The sequence below is a fragment of the Antechinus flavipes genome, chromosome 6 (assembly GCF_016432865.1).
Source record: "Antechinus flavipes isolate AdamAnt ecotype Samford, QLD, Australia chromosome 6, AdamAnt_v2, whole genome shotgun sequence".
In the NCBI taxonomy this organism is placed as follows: domain Eukaryota; kingdom Metazoa; phylum Chordata; class Mammalia; order Dasyuromorphia; family Dasyuridae; genus Antechinus; species Antechinus flavipes.
Window position 1 is genome coordinate 190,550,788 of NC_067403.1, and position 21,186 is coordinate 190,571,973.

At 35.7% G+C, this 21,186-nt stretch overlaps 1 protein-coding gene across 1 annotated transcript in view; it reads left to right on the forward strand.

Annotated features, from left to right (window-relative positions):
- The first annotated feature begins 1,016 nt into the window (after nt 1-1,016).
- SH3TC1 (SH3 domain and tetratricopeptide repeats 1) overlaps nt 1,017-21,186 on the forward strand; it is an 82,619-nt gene continuing 62,449 nt past the window's right edge. Inside the window, exon 1 of the mRNA XM_051967266.1 lies at nt 1,017-2,121. The gene's annotated coding sequence lies outside the window, so the exon portion shown is untranslated. The remainder of the gene's footprint in view (nt 2,122-21,186) is intronic.

The window sequence follows — 21,186 nt, forward strand, 5'->3', positions numbered from 1 at the left end:
GAAGTGATTTGTCCATGGTTACAAAACAAGTTATCAAACCTAAGTCTTCTGAATGACAGTCACTCCTTGCTTTCAACCCAATTGTTAGGATACATAATGGCATAAGGTATTGTACATACACTCTGAGAGTTTATAAACATGATGTAGAAAGTAGGTGATCAATAAACGTTTCTGATGCCTAATGAGAGCAGCAATGGGGATGCTTCTTAATTACATCTGAAAAGCATTTTAGAACTAATAGGTATAGTATTACTGTTGTTAGAACATTGACCAGTGAACCAGAAGATCCAGCTTTTGCTCTAGGATGATGTTATCTGGGGCATGTTATCTAGCTTCTTTGGGTCTCAATCAATCATTTATAAAACTGTAGTCTTTCCTTTATTGTGATGATGGAGAGAGAATCATAGGGACTACAGGATTAGAGCCAGGCAGATCCCCAGACACCAATTAGAATCCCTTCATTTCCCCAATGAAGAAACTAAGGTCTAAGTAAGGAAAATGTTTTGCTCAAACTCCACTCAGCTACTAAGACAAAGAAGCAGGAACCAAACCTAGAACTTCTGATGCCAAATTTAGTGTTTTCTATTATGCCCCAACTGGTCTAGACCCCAGTATTACTTGTGGTCCCTCCTAGTTCTAAAATCCAAATTCTATGATTCTTGGGTCCTCTGCTCCCAATCAGAATGCAAGCACAGGAATGCCAGCAAAGCTGGGAACAAATTTTATGCAAGAATGTAGTACCATGAGCCCTAGCATGTGATCTCTGTACAACATTCTTGAATGAATTCTAGATGAGCCAACTTAGACTGTCAGACTAACTAGAGACCTTCTCAGGTAAGTCATTTGAACTCACAGAACTTTCATTGGTTTATACATAAACTGAAAAGATTGGACTAAGCAATTGATAAGGTACTTTCTGGAACTAAATATGACACTCATTCCTCTAAATAATAATAAATAGCTGTTATTTTTATAATGCTTTACAATTTACAAAGTGTTTTGCTCACAACAAGTAAATAAAATAATATACAATTAGAGAATACTAGAACAATCTATTCTTGAACATTTTTTAGTATAAACCTAAGTTAAAGATCACACATTTAGTAGTGGAAGGAACTATGAGGGCTAACTAATCTAATCTTGTTCCTTCTTTCCCTTTGTAGATAAACTGAGGTTTAAAGGAGAATAAAGTGATAGATTCCAGTTCATCCAATTATGAATGTTCTGTTATTACATCAAGCTGTCTCCTAGCTAGTTCCTCCTCAAGATCAGGGAAGGCTTTCGTTTCAGCTGTACAAATAGGATTATGTAAACAGCAGAAGGGTTTAAAAAAAATAGTAAACCACTTTTAAAAAGATAATGCAGGAAATGGATTGTTTTCCAGTTTTTATAACATAAACATTAAGATGGTCAGAGAAATGAAATGATTTGCCTACAATCGTACCTCTAGTTGATGGCAAAGATTGAATTTGAACTCGGGTTTCCTGGCTCACTAAATCCTGTATTCTTCCCACTGAAGGTACTTTGGCTCCAAGTAAAGTGTTGTTTTTCCTAGCTGGCTAAAAAAGCCCAAAAGGAAACTTGCAGACCAAGCCGAATAGGTCAAGAGATCCTGTAAGGTATTCTTCAAAGGAACGGGTACAATATTTTGACCATGGAAAACATGTGTTTTCCATGATACTGTATAATAAAAGGGGGTGTGGGGGGGAGAGAGATGCGTGACTCAATCCAGAGTGAATGATAGGCAGATAGACTTCCCCAATTCTTTACCACTGATTTCCCCTTTCTCTAGAGGAAATCTTCTGGCATGGCTTCCTTCTCAAAAAAAAAAAAAAAAAAAAAAAGGGTGCCCTGAAACAATCAGTGCTTGGGAAAGGGGTGCAACGAGCAAGCTGTCTGGGGGAATGTATGGGAACATCGGCGAGTTAATGATCAACTCTTCAGCCAGCCAGCCACCACACTGAGCTTCCCATTTCCTTGGCAGGCCAGGTAAAAAAGGGCAGGCAGGAAGATATGTGTACACAAACGGGAAGTCTCTGCCTGTGGGGCTGGAGCTGAGGTTGGGCTGGCTCTGTGTTACAGACAGCAGGGTCAGAGAAGGATGAAGCGTCCTCTGACAAGGTAGGGCAGCAAATGTGGAGTGGGTGGGCTCTGGTCGCCAGTGTGTGAGAGAAATTATTTGTGTAATTGTTGAACAAGAGATCTTGTACTTTCTGCTCTTGGATGTGATCTCTCAGAGGGTGACTGAAGGCTGTCGGTGTTCCTAGCAGGAACAAGCTTTCTTCTTTTTGATACCATATTTTCTTCGTTCCTTCCTTCCTTTCTTTTCTCCTTTCTAGTCTTCCCTGCCTTGTCCCTTCTTTTCTCCTCCCATCCTTTCATTTTTCCTAATTGTCACTTATTTTAAAATAAAATGAATTCCAGGAGAGGCAATTGTGATATACTGGACAAAGAGGAAGTCTTAAAAATTATCAAGTTCTATATTGAAATCTTGGCTTAATCTTTAAGTAGCCTAGACAACTCACTAAGAATTTAATTATAAATCAAATGAAGATCTGAATTGATGGAGAGAGTTTTCTCACTGGGAATCCCCTGAAATCATAAGTTGGTTAAAAAAATAAAAAATAAATAAATAAAAAAGAAAGCAAATGAATTCCTGCTACCTCAGCTCCCATAACTCTCTTCTCATACCTCATCCAATCTCAGGCTTCCTACCCGGAGCTTGCCAATTTATGAATCAGTCCCTCTTCTCAAATCTTGCAGACAAGTACTTTTTGATTCAGATGTAAAGAGGGCCTTTGAAGTTTGAGGGACTGATCCTGATATAATAGATATAGAAAGAAATGTAGTGAGACTGGGTGTCCAATGTCTAAGGGCTCTTCTCTCATCTGCTGTTGTGTATATCACTGATGTCAAACAGAAATAGGGGCCATTAATCCATATATAAGCATCCCCACAGGATATCAACTAATAGTTTTAAAATATAATGTTATCTATATTTTATGATATTTTCATTTCTTTTGTTAAATATTTCCCATTTATATTTAAACCTGGTTTAGCTCAAACTAGGGAGTCTGGTCTGAGGTCTCTAGTGCACCTAATTAAACAGCAGGTTGTCAGGCTAGGTACCTAAGGATAATCACTTCATTTTATCCTTGACTTTATTACTTTCCCTATATGTGAAATGGTGACAAATTTTTTTTTCATTGTTTTCCTCAAATGACATGATTACTGAGTACTTAAAAGTCCAAATGTGCTACTTAAACATGCATTATTTTATTCAAACCTCAAAACCATATCGTGAGGTGCAAATATAACTATTTTTCAGGTGACAAAAGTAGAATTTCAGAGGAAGAGAAAGTTCACTCAGTTGATCAATGGCAAAGCTGGATCATTAACCCGCATTTTCTGACCCCAAATCTGTGGCTGTTTTCATGGTCCTATGAAAAATTAAGTATTACAGAAATATTAGGTAATATTTTAGGTAGTTTACTTCAGTCATATTATTATCAGACGCTGAAGGAAAAATCCTTCTGTTATGGATGAGAAATGGTATGAGAATAATAGAGCTATTTTTTTCATTATTATTATTAAAGCTTTTTTATTTTCAAAACATATTCATGGATAATTTTTCAACATTGATCCTTGTGTAGCCTTATGTTCCAAATTTTCCCTTCTTCCCCAATCCCTCCCTTAGATGGCAAATAATCCAATATATGTTATACATGTTAATATATATGTTAAATTCAATATATGTAAACACATTTGTATAATTATATAGATCTATTGTTACTGGAAGACAAGGTAAAAAGGCAAGATTTTTAGCTGACTACAATACTTCAAGGGCAGATATGTGGGGCAGTGGATAGTGGTGGGCCTGGAATAGGAAGACCTGAGTACAAATATAGCTTCAGAGACTGTATGAATCTAGGTATATCACTTGCTGATTGCTGCAATTTCCTTGTCTGTAAAATGAGCTGGAGAAGGAAATGGCAAACCATTTCAATGTCTTTGCCAAGAAGACCCCAAATCGGCTCATAAAGGGTTGTTTCCAACTGAAAATGACTAAACAAAACAGCAATTCAAAGGATAATGGTAGCAAATTCAATGATATAATCTGTAGGTTACAAGGATGATTTTCCTCTCAACCTTCTTGAACCTCAGTTACTTCCTCTCTGAACTGGAGGTAGCATTTTTCCTCCCTCTCTGGGTTTTTCAGTGACATACCCAAGATCATTTAGTTAGTGACTGGTCAAGCTAGGACATTTGACTCCCTAAGCCCAACGTTCTCCCAATGTGTACCGTTCTGTTTTATGGTGATCTTTGGAAGCTTCCCAAGTCATTGGTAGGGTTCTCTAGCAAACCGATTAAAATAGCCATCATCTTTTTATAAAGGAGTACTTGTATTGAAGAAGGGTGTGGCTTGTTCTTTCAGAATGATATTCATTGAGTTTTGTTTTCTGTTTTGCTCATTTTTGTTTTGAGCAGATGAAATATTGGAACTCATAATTGTGGTAAGTCTTTATAAACCACAAATGAAATATTTGCTGCAAATGCCAAGAACAGATTAAAAGATGTCATAAGTTAACTTTTTTTCAATAGTCAGAGAAGCATTGGATCACAGAGCAGCTGAAATGATGCTAGACTGGGAGACAAGAGACCTAATATCTAGCTCTGTTTTTGCCCTAGTGCCTGACCACGAGTACGTTGCTCTCTCCTTTTCTATTCTGCCTTATTTATAAAATGAAAGAGTTAAATCCCCTGAACTCTGAATCCCTTGCAATTTTGAAATGTTCAACATCCTCTCTTCTCCTAAGATATAGCTCAGTTGCTTCAGATGCTTGCTAAGTGGGTGGGAGGGGAGCCAGTCCAAGGGTGAGCATAGCATTAGCAGAAGCACTGTGGAACTAGAGCTGGAGCAAAAGATGAAAGATGGAAAATGAATCTGCTTCCATACCAAGTTCTTTGATTTCTTCACATTTGCTATATGCCTTGTGAAAGATGGAATTGGTAAAGATTCAGGCAAAATATAGGAATTGATGTAGAATAAAGCAAGTAGAATTAGAAAAGGCAAAAGATACAGTGTAAATGAAAAGAACAAAAAATAAAATTAATACTCCGTCATAATAATTAAAAAGCTTATACACAGGGAAGAAGTAAGAATGCACGTGCTTTCCTTCTTCACAGATGGTAGAGGATTATGGCTGTGCATTTCTTTTTTTCTGTTATAATAATTCACTGGATGGAGGAGGAGGAAGGATATATTCAGAAATTAATTCAGGCAGGTGTAAAACTATTTTAAAAATATGATTCTGGCAAAAAGTTCCTGAAAACTTTGGGAGTAGAATGTTAGGTTTTGAAGAAACCTTTAGGAATTATCTGTTCCAATCTCTGCGTTATATAAAGAGGAAATCGAGAGGACAGAAAACTTGGGTAAAGTCACAGAGCAAAATGTAGAGACAAAGTTAGGCTTAGAGTCCCAAGCTTCTTACTCTCAGCCCTATCCTGAAGCTTGTATATTCTCTTCTGCTGTCCATGTCCTTGGCCATGAAAGAAAGACTACTATAATGTCTCATGATAATAAATTAACTAAAGATAACACATGGAATCTGTTGGGATGGACAATGTCAAGACTTCTGCCTATCTCAAAGTATACCTTGAAATACTGATTCTTTTTTTCTCTTAACAAATGAATATATATATGAGGTCAAGCCACCAAAGGATTTTCTTATATTTAGGTTGAGGTCTCTTTCCTGAGCATAGCAGATTTCATCAGCACAGCAAGAGCTATGGTATAAATGGATAAACTGCAATAGAGAGAAGTTAGAATGGAAAGATGAAGATCTGGGTACTTGAGTCTGTGATTAATTGATGTATAGTCGTAGGAAGGGTAATTTCACTTGCCTTCCTTTGGTTTCCATATCAATGAAACAAGGGGGTTGGGATAATTATATCTCTAATGTCTACGTTTTAACATTCTGTGTCTTAAGTTCCTTTCTAGGCATAACATTTTATGTTCAATGTTCTCAAGTATCTTCCATCTTTAATATTCTGTTCTCAGCTTCTTGAGCTTCAACATCCAAAATGCCATGGCTCCTAAGGACTCTTCCAGATCTAACAGTTCCAATGTTCTATGTCCCTGAAGTCCAATTCTACCTTTGCCATCTTGCAATTCTAAATTCCACTTTAAGGAAGAGGGAATATTCAAGAAATAGCAATATCCCCAGAAACCTGTCTCACTTCCTCATTATCATTCTCAGTTGTCAAAATGAAACCTAAATTTTAAATCATAGGAAGCAGAAGGAAGCTAAACCTCACCCTTTAAATGTTAGATGTAAGGAAAATGAATCCTAGGGAGAGGGATTTTGTGTTCGAAATCACACAAGTACTAAATAGAATTTGATTCCAAGTCCTCTGACTACACACTTGAGGTTCTTTTCACTGCACCAAGAAACTTCTTGCACAAATGTTGCATTTGACTACTTGCCTTAGAGGGAGAAGATTTTAGCCATTAAGGCCCTTGGTACCAGTCAATCTAAGTGACCACTAAAATGTGATCTGAGACTCCAGACTTGTATTTTTTCTTTCAGAACAGATCTAGGAAGCCTCCTCTGGTATTGAAGAGATAGAAACAGAAACAGATACTCAAATACTCAGAGAAACTTAAAGAGGTGAAATGGTTTCTGTAGTCTAGAAAGTAGTAGGTCTTTACTAGTGGCAGGGTCAAGCACAGGAATTTTTATAATACTTGGACTCCAGGAAGTGGATAGGAAATAAACATTTATATAGTTCTTACTATGTGTTAAGTAATGCACTAAGCATTTTTTTTTTTTTACAAATATTATTTCATTTGGCTTTCACAATAATCTTGTGATATAGGTGCTATCATCATCTCCATTTTATATCTGAGGAAAATGAGACAAAAAGTTTTAGTGACTTGCTCAGGATTTCATAATTAGTAACTGTCTGAGGCTGGATTTAAACTCTGGACTAATATATAATTAAAAAAAAAAAAACTTGAGACATAAAATGTTAGTGCTAGAAGAAACCTTAAAAATAGGTCATAGAAATTTATAATTAAAAGGGGATCTCCTATCACTATCTTATTCTTTTTAAAAATAAAATTTCATTTGTTGTCTTTTTAATATTGCCAAAATTTCTCCTAGAATCATACCTCCCCTACTTTTAGAGATCCATTCCCAATTAAAAACAAACCAACAAAAACAAAGTAAACAAACAAACCGCTTTTGAGAGAAAAAAAAAAAACAAGGGGGAAAACTAGTAAAATTGATATATTGAAAAAATTTGAAAATATGCAGTATTTCGCATCCGTGAATCTCCCACTTCTGCAAACAAGTGGAATGGGAGTGTTCTTCCTGTCTTTTCTTCGGGGTCATAATTATTCTATGTGATTTTGCAACATTGACTTTTGATTTTTTTCTAGTTGTTTTTTTTTTTCACATACATTTTAGTCATTATGTATGTTGTTTTCTTGGTTTTGCTTCTTTCAGAATAAATTCAAGTAAATCTGTGCATGCTTCTCCATGCAGCAAAATAATATTCCATGACATTCATGGCCACAGTTGATTTAGCCATTGACTGACCAATCAAGCAACATCTACTTTGTTTCTAATTCTTTGCTATCATAAAAAGGACTACTATAAACATCTTAGAGTATATGGGAACCTTCTCACATTCTATGGATGATTTATTGTCCAAAGAGGCATGTGACTTGCTCTGTCATTCAGCCAGTTGCAAGGATAAAAATTAAAAGCCAAGTTTCCTTAACTGCAGCTCCATGCTATTTCTACTACCACTTGTGTTAACTCTTAAATTTGATGTGTTTCTCAACTATGCAAGTAACTAGTGAGAGAGGCCCTTTTCACTGAAGCCTTGGTGACTCTCAATATAGTTCTGTTGTCAGCTGAGAAGGAAAATAATAATACAGTGGAGTCACTAGAGGCTCCAGATTCAATCTACTTTACACACTTACTGTTTATGTGGGAAAAATCATTTAACTGATCTGGGACTCAAGTTTCCTTTTCTATAAAATATAAGGAGTTGAATCAGTTGGCTTCGTTATGAATTTTACAGAACTAGATTTATGATTCTATTAAATTGATTAGGTGATTTTATCATCTATCTACCTATTTATCATATATCTATCATCTATCACCTTCATATTTACCGTTGGTTGTCTGGGACAAAGCAAAAAAAAAAAAAATTTCTCTTACTATAAGGTGACTTTGGAGGATTTAGGTTAATTATCTTGTATCTGGATTCAACGGCAAGATATAAATCAGCATGGCAGGAGATGGCCCAGATGAAATGGGAGTAATATTCTTTGGCCTTTTTAAGCTAAAGTCTTGCCCAGGTCTTAGTTTGAGGCAACATACATTCAGTGTTTAAGACTAAGTTTAAAAAAAAAAAAAACTGAGGCAAAAAATAACTTATTTTATCTATTTAAAAAAACCAAAATCAATCTGGAAGGGGAAGATTATGGGGTTTCTGGCCCATACGGAAGTAATTGCTATTACATTCATTCTAAAACACCTGAATTCAAATAGTGACCAAGTGAGGCTTGATTGGGACCAATAGTTGGCCAATCAATGAGAGCCTGAGTGTTTTGGGTTTAGGGCATGATCCCTAAAATAAATTTGTAAACCCCAAAATATCTTGGGAGACAATATTAGATTTAAGCCAGAGGATTTAGATTGCCATACTACCTTTGAAATTTACTAGTTTTGTAAGTCTGAGCAAATTACTTTGCAGCTTCTAAAAAGTTTCCTCTTCTATAGAAAAGAAACAGTTCTTGCACTATTTACTTCTGGAGTTATTGTAAAGAATGAGTGCGTAAATTAACCAGTCAGTCAATAAGCATTTATTAATCACTTATGTGCTAGACACTGTGCTAAATGATAGAAATACAAAGAAAGGTGAAAGACAGTTTTTGTTCTCAAGAAACTCACAATTGAATGGGGGAGACTGCATAAAAACTATGTACAAACAAGATATGTAGAGGATAAAAAGGAGGTGATTAATAGAGGGAAGGCATTAACATTAAGGAAAATTAAGAAAGGCATCTTGTAGATTTAGCTGAGATCTGAAGGAAACCAATAAAGATGGGAAGCAGACAGAGATGAGAGGGATATAGAGGATGTTCATTGAAAATGCTTGGAATTAGGAGATGGAGTATATTGTGTGGGGCCAGTGTCACTGTATGAGGAGGACATGTATATTAAGGGTAGTGATAAATAAAAGGGACTTCAAAATTTGAACAGAGGATTTTATATTTGCTCCTAAAGGTGTTAGGGACCCACTGGAGTTTACTAAACAGGCTGACAATGTGATTAGACTAGTAGTTTAGAAAAATCAATTTGATGATTGAGTGAAAGGTGGATTGCAATGAGCCAGCTTGGTCACTGTATCAGAAGGAGTCTTTTATCATCAACTTTATCATAACAATGGTAATTTAAGTTTATGTAGTACTTTAAAATTTAAAATGTCCTCTTCTTACAACAATCCTATGAGATAGCTGATTCACTTCTATTTTATCCCCATTGTAAAAAGAAAGAGATTAAAGCTCATTCTGGAGTTATGATTTGCACAATTTATAAGTGACAGTTAAACCGAGGTCTTATATCTTCTAATTCAGCATTTTGCTTTGTTTTGTTTTTCCTCTATAAAATGCTGCCTTTCTAAAAATCAGAGGCAATGTGGAATAATGGATAGAGAGCCAGCTTGAAAAACTTGGATTCAAAATGTGTCTCTGACTCATCCTGACTTTGTGACTCTGGGAATATCATTTAGTGTATTAGGGAGCTCTCTAGGATTATAAGATGAGAAGAGAAGTTCATCTGTCCTGGTAGAGAGAGTTTCTTTACTAGGGGTTCCCCGTTTCAATGAAATCACAAGTTTAGTTTCTATTGATTTGTTAACATTTCATTTGTATCCCATTTGTGTCATTTCAGTTGTATCCCATTATTCATGACCTCATTTGGGATTTTCTTGGCAAAGATACTGGAGTAGTTTGCCATTTTCTTCTCCAGCCCATTTTATAGATGACAAAACTTAGGGAAACAACATCACACAACTCTAAGAGTGTGAAGTTAGATTTAAATTTAGAAAGTTGAGTCTTTTAAATTTCAAGCCTGTTGCTCTATCCACTGTGCTAATTGCCTCATTGCTAAAATCCTGCTAATTTGCTATGTAACCCTGAAGAAATTCCTTATTCTCTTGGTTTCAATTTTCTCAACTACAGATACATTGAAAAGGTAATATTAGGTGATTTCTGAGGTCCCACCAAACTCTAAACCCTATAATCTTATTTATTCTTGACCTTGAAATCCAGTAGGCAGAATTGGGAGTCAACTCTATGCCTATATTTGAGTATGGGAATATGGTTCTAGTACTTTGCTTCATTATTTCCAGTTTTTCTTGCATATAGCTTGTTTGAGCAGGAATTTTGACCTTTAACTACAAAGATTTAGGGGGTCAGAGAGAGTCACTGAAGTGAGACTGAATTAGTTACTTAGATTATTGTGGTTCTTCAGGTTCTCCATGTCCCAGTCCAGGAAGTACAGAGGTATGGTATCTTTGGAATGTATTTGGAGACATTCCATTGCCCTGGGAGGAGGTGGGAAGGAGAGGGCAGTGGCTGGGTCTTTCTCCTTTCCAGGCTTTCCTGGGTCTCCCTTAGAAAGATGACCAAAGTACCTGTGCCTGTCCTGTATTCTTGGAGCTGCCTAGAGGAAGGTCCAGGATCCACAGAGATCTGTGATTCTGCCATTACCAAGAAAACTTTTTTCTGGGTGTTCATTTACTGCCTGTGTAATGAAGACATTGGATTTAATGGTCTGTGATATCCCTGTTAGTTCAGATACTTTATGGTCAGCGACTAGGAATCAGGGGTTGAGAAGTGTCTTTTTCTCTTCTCTGCCTGCATGATATTACTTGTTTTTATACACGGCTAGCCTTGTTCAGGGACTGGTTAATGACTTAGCAGAGAGCCATGACCAGGTATAAATAAGGGGTTGTATCAGGAGCGGGCACTTTGCTTCTTTTGGAGGGTCTGTCCTTAGGGGTTTGATTTCCTGAGTCTCTCCAAACCCTATATATTCTGTCGGCTTTTTTAACCTCCAGCAGGCTGTCTACTGACTTCCTTTCCAACTCTACCGTGCTTTTTCTTTGGCTCCTATACTCTACCACATACTACAAGAGACATGGTAAGGGATGGAGAGTAGAAAGGGATTTTCATTCTGGATCCACTATAAACTCAGTAGTTGGCATTGGGCAAGTCACTTCATGGAATTTGGATAGGAAGGGGAATTACATGACAAACAATTCTATCCATACCTGATGAATGAATGAATGGAAGCATTTATTATATGTTTAGTGTATGCTGAACATTGGCAATACAAATTTTAAAAAATAAAGTCCCTGATCTCAAGAAATTTACATTCTAATATCTTGCTCCCCTAGATGATGACTACTAGCAATGGGCTAGAAGAATGGTTGGTGTCTTGGAATGGCACTTCTATTCCCATGGCTCTTAGGATGCTGTATTAGAGTAAAAGGGGAAGTGGTAATCAAAATAACAGCAAGTGTTTGGCCTGCCCAGCACATGCTGCCTCTGGCTTCTCCTTCATGGTGTCTTGCTAATTCAGCTAGACTAATCTGTCTGCCTTATGTGTGGTGGGATGGTCAGCAGTAATTGCTGTTGCTGGTGATAAGCAGAAGATGGTGGGTCTCTTTTGTATGAGAAAATATGTGTTGTCATTTTTCTTACTATGCCATTTTAGCAAATGCCTCAATTTTGAGCTAACTATACTTTGACTGTTGAAGATAAATATATCAGTAGGGTCTCATGACCTATGTTTTTAAGGAACAGACTCAAAGGAATACCTTGAACCTAAGTTTTCCAGGGATTCTTACTTATGAGTTGGGGTCTCAGGGTCCTACACTAAAGTCATTCCCCACTCCAATTAGAAGTGATTCTTTCCCTCAATCTACTTCTTAGGTCACTGTCTGAATCTTCACATAATTGTGGACATAAATCATTTCTACTGCCCAAGGAGATTAGAAGCTCCTTAAAGTCAGAGATTGTTACTTTTCTTCCCATGCCCCCTACCCCATTACTCAGTACAGGACAATATTAAAGATAATAGATTGTAGATTTTAGATTGTAGATAGTAGTTAATAGATTTTTAATAGAATAGAAACATATAAATATAATGTATATTATATAAGGTATTCTATTCACCTGTTTAGGAAAGAAATTTTTCTGTTCTTTAGCTTAAAGACAAAAGCTTTGAACAACAGCTGGTGATATCCAGCCCCCTTTCTTTTTTCTGTCTTTTATTTATTTTTTGCCTAGCTTCCTAATTTTTATTCTGACTCACTTCCCTCAAGTTGTGGATTGCTATTTTGATATAAACAAGTGAGACTTGCCCACCTGCTGATTTCTAATACATACATTTGCTCAGAGTTAAATCAGGAAGAGACTTTAGATCATTTCATTCAACTTTGTCATATGACATATGAGGGAACTAGGGTTTAGAAAGGAGCCTTGATTAGCCCAAGATAACATGGCTAGTTGAGTTCAAACACGTGAAAGTGATTACCCCCAAGCACTTTTTTGGCCTTTTCACCCTTCTTACTCAATAAATTCCAATGAATTCCTATTATTTCAAGATCAAATACAAAATTCTCTGGTGCTCAAAGCAACTTATATTGCTCTTCTCCCTCTTCAGACTTCTCCTAAACATATCTCTTTGGTTTTTTATTATTTTTAAGATCTTTTTTATTTTATTTTTACACTACTAGCTTTTAGTTTTCAAACTATATGCAAAGATAGTTTTCAATATTCACCCTTGCAAAAATCTTCTGTTCAAAACTTTTCTCTCTTCCTTCCCCTAGACAGCAAATAATCCAATAAAGGTTAAATATGTACAATTCTTCTAAACCTATTTCCTCATTTATCATGCTGGATAGGAAAAATTATTTCAAAAGGAAAAGATGAGAAACAAAAAAGCAAACAAGCAAATACCAACAACAATAAAAAGGTGAAAATGCTACGTTATGATCCACATTCAGTCCTCACGATCCTCTCTGGATGCAGATGGCTCTCTCGGTCCAATTCATGGAATTGGCCTGAATCACCTCTTTGTTGAAAAGAGCTAAATCCATCACAGTTGATCATTACATAATTTTGTTGGTGGAAACACATTCTTTTTGATCCAATGATATTGTTTTCTGAGCTGTTCCATGATCAAGAACCTCCATTTCTTAGCTCTGGGCATTTTCTCTGACTGACCACATGCTTTATCATTTTCCTTCTTCCTACTGACTACCCTGACTTTCTTTAAGGCTCAACTAAATTCCTAACTCTTCCTTAATTCTCATGCCTTCCCTCTCCTATTTTCCCTGTAGATAGTTTGTTTGCATATATTTGTTTGCTTATTGGCTCCTTCTTTAGAATGTGAATTCCTTGAAACCAGGGACTATTTTTACCTCTTTTTCCATCCCTACACATATTGTAGTGCCTGGAACATAGTAGGTGCTTAATAAATGTTTATTAAATAAATGGAGGAGCCAGGACTAAAACTCTGGTCTTCTCATTCTGAATCCTTTGTTGATGTTGTTATTTCAATTGTGTTTACTCCTTGTGACACTTATTTGGGGTTTTCTTTGCAGAGATATTGAAATAGTCTATCATTTCTTTCTATGGCTCATTTTATAGATGAGGAAAAAGGTTAAATGAAAAAAATCCAGGTTTAAATAGCTAGTTAAGTGTATGAGGGCCAGTCTTGAACTTACAATGGTGAGTCTTCTGGGCTCCAGGCACTTTATCTACTGCACTTGTCCTATACTGCCCCTCTTCTACACTATATTGCTTCTCCTGTGCAGATTATAAGCAGGATATTAATTCTTCCCATTCTCAAGCTAATCATCTTCCTTCTGTCCCAACCCATCTTATTTGTTGAGTTTTGATCTTAAAATTGTTTGTGAAATAATTAATACTTTGGAGACAGGAATTCCTTGTATAAAACCAAAGGAGAAAAGACTTGATAGTGAATACTAAAATAAAATACTTTTTTTCCTCAATAGTATTTTTATTTTTCTACTTACATTTCAACATTCATTTTGGTAAGATTTTGAGTTTCAAATTTTTTTCTCCCTCCTTTAGCTTTCCTCTTCCCAAGATATCAAGCAATCTGATATAGTTTATACATGGATAATCACTTTAAACATTTCCATTAATTTTTTAAAAATAGTACTTTATATCCATTATAGAATATAAAATCCTGGGCCAGGACCTGGTTCAAGTTTGTCTCTGCACTTCTAGTCCCTAACATGTGATTGGTGTTCAATGAATATTTGTTGAATGCATTCTCATTTGGTCACAACAACCCTGGATGATAGAAAGTAGAAATACTATTATCACCGTTGTACAGATAAAGAAACAAGGCTTAGGAAAGCCAAGGTCACAAAGTTTGAAAGAATTGAGATTTGAGACACAAAGTCTTGCTTGTTTCCAAGTCCATTGTTCTTTCTTCTACATTGCATTGAAAAATCTAAGTTTTTAAAGACTGGACTAGAGTTGTGTGTATAGTGATAAAGGAGAAGCTTATTTTCTTAAAAGCATAAAACTATCCTGCCAATCTTTAAAGGCTAGTAAGTGATAAGAAATTTCTGCTTATAATCCTTGGAGAGTGTTTAGTAAAAGACAAAATAATGGTAAGAAAATTTCTCCCATATAATCAGTCCTCTTTTTTTGGTTGGAATTCAAAATACATTCATTCATCCAACATATACAGAGCTGGCACATGTGCAGGACACTGGGGGAAGAGAGGAGATAATAAGAGGGATTGCCAGTTGCTCTTATGAGGAAGATAAGGTTTGGATACACATACCTGAAGTGTGCTAGGGAGTTCAAAGGAGGAAAAGATTGACTTGGGGCCATTGCTTTCAATGGGACTGAGAAGAAACAAGATAGCTTCATGGGGAAGTATTTCAGAGGTTTCACAAGTTGATGCTTGTGAAGGATGCTAGGGCACATTAAGAACAGATAGGAACAACAGAAATGAAAGCCACCAAAGATCTGAAAATAATGGGCTAATACTAATAGCAGTATTTCTGGAATAACTTTTTAAGGGCTAAACTTTAGGTGACTTTTTAATAAAAACTGGAGACTCTCAAGCAGAGGCCAGATGACCAATTGTCAGAGATAATAGAGAAGAGACACCTGTTCGGATAAGAGCTCACCTTAATTTGTTTTGCTTCTGGTTCTAAGACTCCTTTCCTAAGGTATTTTTTTTTTTAGGTAAGACATTTTTAAAAAATGTTGGTATCTTTTCTTTTTATTTTATATTTACCAATGTAATTTCCCTTTTCCTCTAATCTTCCCTTGCAACAAGCTCTTTTATAAAAGGAGTCCATGAATTTAAACAAATACTTTGATAATTCCCATATAATTGTGTTTCTTTTTAACATATTTTATATATTTTAAAATATTGTTCTATGTTCATGATTCTTTACTTCTGCCAAGAAGGAAAGAAGGAAATAGAATGAAGAAGACTTGGCTTTGAATTGTGCCTCAGACACTTAATAGTTGTATGATTTCAGATCATTCACTTGACCTCTCTCAACTACCGTCTTCCCATCAAATAAGATAATATCTGTAAAATGCTTAGCACAGTGCCTTACATATAGTTGGTGCTTAAATGCTTGTTTGGGGGGCAGCTAGGTAGTGCAGGGGCTAAGGCACTAGGCCTCAGAATCAGGAAGACCTTAATTCAAATCTGGTCTCAGACATGTTGCACAAGTCACTTAACTCTGCCTCAAAACAAAATAAATCCTTCTTTCCTCCCTCTTTTCTCCCCATCTATAAAATTAATAATAGCACCATCCCCACCAAGGTTGTTGTAGGGATTAAATGAGGTAATATTTGTAAAGTACTTTGCAAACCTTAAAATTAATGCTGCTATAGCTTTTGCTATTTCTTGGAGCCAAGATTGATCACAACATTCAGATTATTTTGTTATTGTCTACTTGCATTGCTGTAATCAATAAATATATTGTTTTTCTGGTTCTTACTTCACTTTGCACCAGTTCACATGAACTTTCCATGTATCTGTAATCATCACACTCATTGTTTCACATTAATATACCATTCATGTAGCACAGTTTGTTTAGCCATTTCCCAATCAAAGAATACCTGCTTTGTTTCTAGTTCTTTACTCACACAAAAAGTGCTGTTAAAAGATTTTGGTATATATGGAATCTTTCTTTTTCTCATTGTCCAATGGAGGACCTCTGGGTCAAAGACTATGGACATTTTAGTCACTTTCTTGGTATAATTCCATTGTGCTTTCCAGAATTGCTGAGAATTCATGATTTTACTAATGGTATATTTGTGTCCCCTGTCTTTCCCCAGTTCCTCTATTCATTACTCCTATTTTTGCCATCTGCAATTTGTTGAGCAGGAAGAGAAACAGAAAAGCATCACAATTTTGAGGGCATTGGGGAATTAGGTTTTCATGATATCTGAAACAGGGAAAAATAACAAAGAGTTGGAATTCTATAAGTTTTACTATAGAATGTAAGCTCCTTGAAGGTAGAAACTTTTTCACTTATGTCTTTGTACTTCCAGTATATAGTATAGTACCTAGCACATGGTATGTGCTTAATAAATGTATGTTAATGTTTTTTTTTTTTTAATTCAAGTATTGTTACTCAAAAAAGGCAACTGCAAAAATCAAGAATGACCAATCTATATACCTGTTTTTCTAATCCTATAAAATTTTTACAATAATAGTCCATGTATAATTGATAACAGTTTGCAAAGGAAAGAACCATGCATCAACAAATGCGTCACTATAGCAAATTATAGCTTTATATCCACACAAAAACTTAAAGGCATAAAGAATATTAATATTCTTCTCATGATGCTCTGAACTGTCATGGAATAAAACTATCCATCACTCAAGAGCAATGGACAGGCACATCGTAGGTGCATGAATAGGTTACGATACATTAGTAAGTATTACATGCATGAAAAGTGGCATGAGAAATATATTCCTGAGAAAGAAAGAATTTAGGTCATATGGCAAGAGTGAGTGATAACCAATGGACAGACCACTTGCTCCATAGACTTTCATGCAATTTCCAGAGATCTAGAGGAAGGACCCTTATATAGATTAGTTGGATTGCTTGTGGAGGAAATGGTCAAAAGTCACACTGGATGAAAAGACATGAATAGAGTGTGTTTTGAATAATAGATGAAGTATTCCTTTCAGTGAGATGATAGATCCATTGAAATTTATGTATGTTATATCTCTGTTCTCTTTTCCTTTCCCTACTCTCCATGCTCCCATGGTTGACCCTATGTTCCTCTAAGGAATGTGGCATTTTATTTTTGTTTTTTTGTAGCTTCATCACCTAACATAATACCATGGGCATAGTCCCTTAAAGCATATTTATTAACACAAATTGCTTTTTTTGTAATCCCTCTATCTTCCTCCCCCTTATAAAATAGATTCTTTCCTCCTGTGAGTGATAAATTGCCTTTTAGATGTTTCCCAATATGTAGGACCATTTGCTAGAATTTTTTATCTAACTCTGCAAAAACAGATCTGCTTACTGGCTTCCTTCCTTTCCTCCCTCCCACAGCTGGTGGCTTCTCAGCACCAGGGAAAATCTATTTCCTTTCCTGGCTGTGACTGAAGGCATGTCAGTGCTATGGACTCAGTATGGTAGGGACGGATCTGAGGTTGGTCAGAGAACCAGAAGATCAGAGAAAGGGTTCTTCCCGATTTTTGCCATTTTGACTCCGATACATAGCCTACTTGAGTTGACAGATCATAAGTCCCATCTAGATTAAATCACCCTTTGGTCTTAAAGTTAGAAGACTTGGATCAAAGCCTTGATTTTATTGTTGACCAGCTCCATGATCCTCAACAAATAATTTCCCCATTCTGGGCTTTAATTCCCTTCTCTGTTAAATGGGACTAATAATCCTTGCATCTCCCTCTCAGGCTTGTTAAAAGGAGGAAATGAGATCATGCACGTGAAAATATATCCTAAACTTTAACATACTACATAAAAGTCAACAATTAATTCAGTTAAGAATTAAGCTGACACTGTGCCTAACACATATCAGGCACTTAAGAAGTATTTATTTATTGAATGATTGATTGATATTTACCAGAACTAGGTACAAAAAATACAAAACCAATTTTCTCTGACATCAGGGAGATTATGTTCAACTGGAATGGGGTGTGAGGAATATAACCACAGTTAAATTAATTAAAATATATACAAATAAATACAAAGTAATCTCTGGAAGGTAAAAGCATTAACAATTAGGGCAATTAGGGAGGCTTTAAGAAGTAGTATCTGAGCTGTGTTTTGTAGGTGACTAGGGATTCTAAGACAGCAATGAGGAAGAAATGTAACTCACCTGTTCAAAGCCTTTCCTGCCAACAGATAAGATTTTCATGCATGAGGAATAAGCTACTAGGCTATTCTGTCTAGGATGGAGAATTCACGTGGGAGATATATGAAAAATAGGTGTGGATTCAGAATGAAGAAAGCCTTCAAAGCCAGACTTTGGATTTTGTATTGTTTTATGCAGTAGCTAATAGGAAACAATGAAGATTATGAGTAGGAGTATATATATGATCAGATCTATATTTTGGGAATATTGTTTGGGCAGCTGTATGGAGAATAAGTTAGAGAGGAAAGAGGTTAGAAGCAGGAAGTTGAATTAGGAGATTATTGCAATGACTCAAGCTAGAGGTGATGAGGATTAAAGATAGGGTAGAGGTTATGGGAATTGACTAGAAATTGATGAGAAAGGGAATTTCAGCAGCAACAGGAGTGGGCCATTGATTAAATATGCTGTAATAGTGAGAGAGAAACCTTGAGGATGATTCCAAGGTAGTAAGTCTGGTAACTAGAAGGATAGACTTCCACAGAAGCAGAGAAGTTTGGAGACAGGAGAAAGTTTTGGGGAAAATAGACTGTTTTGTTTTAATCATTGATTTTGAGATCCTGCTAGGCTCTAGGAAGAGATGCCCTTGAGTAATTGGTGATATTGTGCTGGAGCATAAAAGAAAGGTGAGGGCTTGATATATAGAATTTGGAGACTTCTGCATAAATCATAAAAGGAGAAAGTACAGCTCCAAGAAAAGGTCCAAAACAGATCTCTAACAGTCACACTCTGAGGATAGGAAAAGCCTGATGTGGATATAGGAGACTCAGAAGGAATGGTCATTCAGGAAGGGAACTACAAGAACACTGTCTCAAAATCCAAAGGATACAGTCCAAGAGGAAGGAGTGGTTCACTGTGATAGTAATAATCTGATAATTTTATATAAAATACAAGAGGAGGGTAAATAATGCTGAACAGAAGGCCAGTCGTGGGATGAGACCCAAGTTCCATTCAATCTTTGATATATACTAGCTCTGTGAATATGGGTGGTCATTCAGCTTCTCAATAAGTCTGAGCATTTCTGAAGAATATAAATTATGGTGAGCTGTTAATCTGCATCAATGGAGTGAGCTTCCCTACCTGGAATCATGCTCCCTTCCCCCTCCATAATGATGAAATTCAAAATCTGGACCAATGTAATAATAATTTTTAAAGTCATAATTAACCACTACAGATTATGTAAGAAAATAGAAGAAACTGCAGGTGTTTTGCTGAATATTAAAAATACAAAATATTCCTCAAGACATAACCTGGAAACCTAAATTATACATCAGAAGTTCCCCATCTTTTGCAAACTAACAGATATCAAATCCCCTTACTACAAATACAGACCTTAAAATAGCCTTAAGAACTTCAACAGATCTGGAATTGGGTGCTGACACAAACGTAAAAAAAAAAAAAGAAAGAAAGCAAAAAACTCAAAATATACCTGCACACAATTTCCTGGACTTAATATTAATTCATAAAAAGTTAACACAATTTGCCTCTTTCACTTCTCCAGCTAAAGACCAAGGACTCTGGATGATCCCAAGGTCCTCCAGAGAGGTAGCCCAGACATTAGATGGAGTCAGTGCCATTCACTTGCTTAACAAGTCATTAATAGTTACTTAATGAAGCATTAATAACTTACATAATGAAGCATCCATAGTTAATAAAACATTAATAGAATTACTTAATAAAGCATTAAATAACTTTGTAATGCTTTAAGTTTATTGATTACTTAAAGTAAACATAGTAAATGCTTAATAAAGCATTAATAGTTACTTAACAAAACATAACTTAACAAAGCATTAAGTTATTAGTGCCATATTAAGTTTATTAATTAAAGTCATTTGAAGTAAACAAGTAAATGCTTAACAAAACATTAATTGTTACTTAATAAAGCATTAATAGGATTACTTAAGGAAGCATTAAAGTTAATAAAGTATCATAAATGCTTAATCAAGCACTAATTAATTTATTTAATAAAACATCAATAATTATTTATTAAAGCATTAATACTTTTACTTAGTAAAGTATCAATAAGTACATAGTAAAGCATTAATAAAATTACTTAATAAAGTGTCAATAGTTACTTAATATAATAAAGTTATTTAATGAAACATTAATAAAGCTTCTGTAAAATAAGGTTGGACTGAATGATAGTTGAGTTTTTTCCAGTTTTAATATTCTCTGACGCTTTATTCTCATTTAGAAAATAGATAAAGAGAAAGACAGATTTGAAATATTTGTTGTCATTGTTTTCCCAAAGATGATGGATCAACTAGGGGCTGCAGGTGGGGAGGAAGGGGAAAGAGCTGCATAAGGAAGGAAGGCTTCAGGAGTTATCAGTTACAATGAGGAAGAACATTTGGGGTTTTCCCCAAACCAGCTGCTCTTCTCTCTTTTCCTCTCACATACTTTCCATCTTCTCCCTCTGTTTCTATACTAGCTTTTTCCTATTGCTCCAATTTACTCTCTTTTCTTCTCTGCATCTTACAGTCTTTCTGTTCCCTTAAGATTTAGTTCAGGCATCAGCCTCTGCATGAAGTCTTTCTTAATCCCCAGAATTGCTAGTATCCTCCCTTCTAAACTATCTTGCATTTAACTAGTTTATATATATTTTTATTTATGGCCTTTACATTTATTCAGCTCAGTGTCATAGTAGATAGAGTACTGAGCTTAGTCAGGAAGACCTGATTTCAAATGTA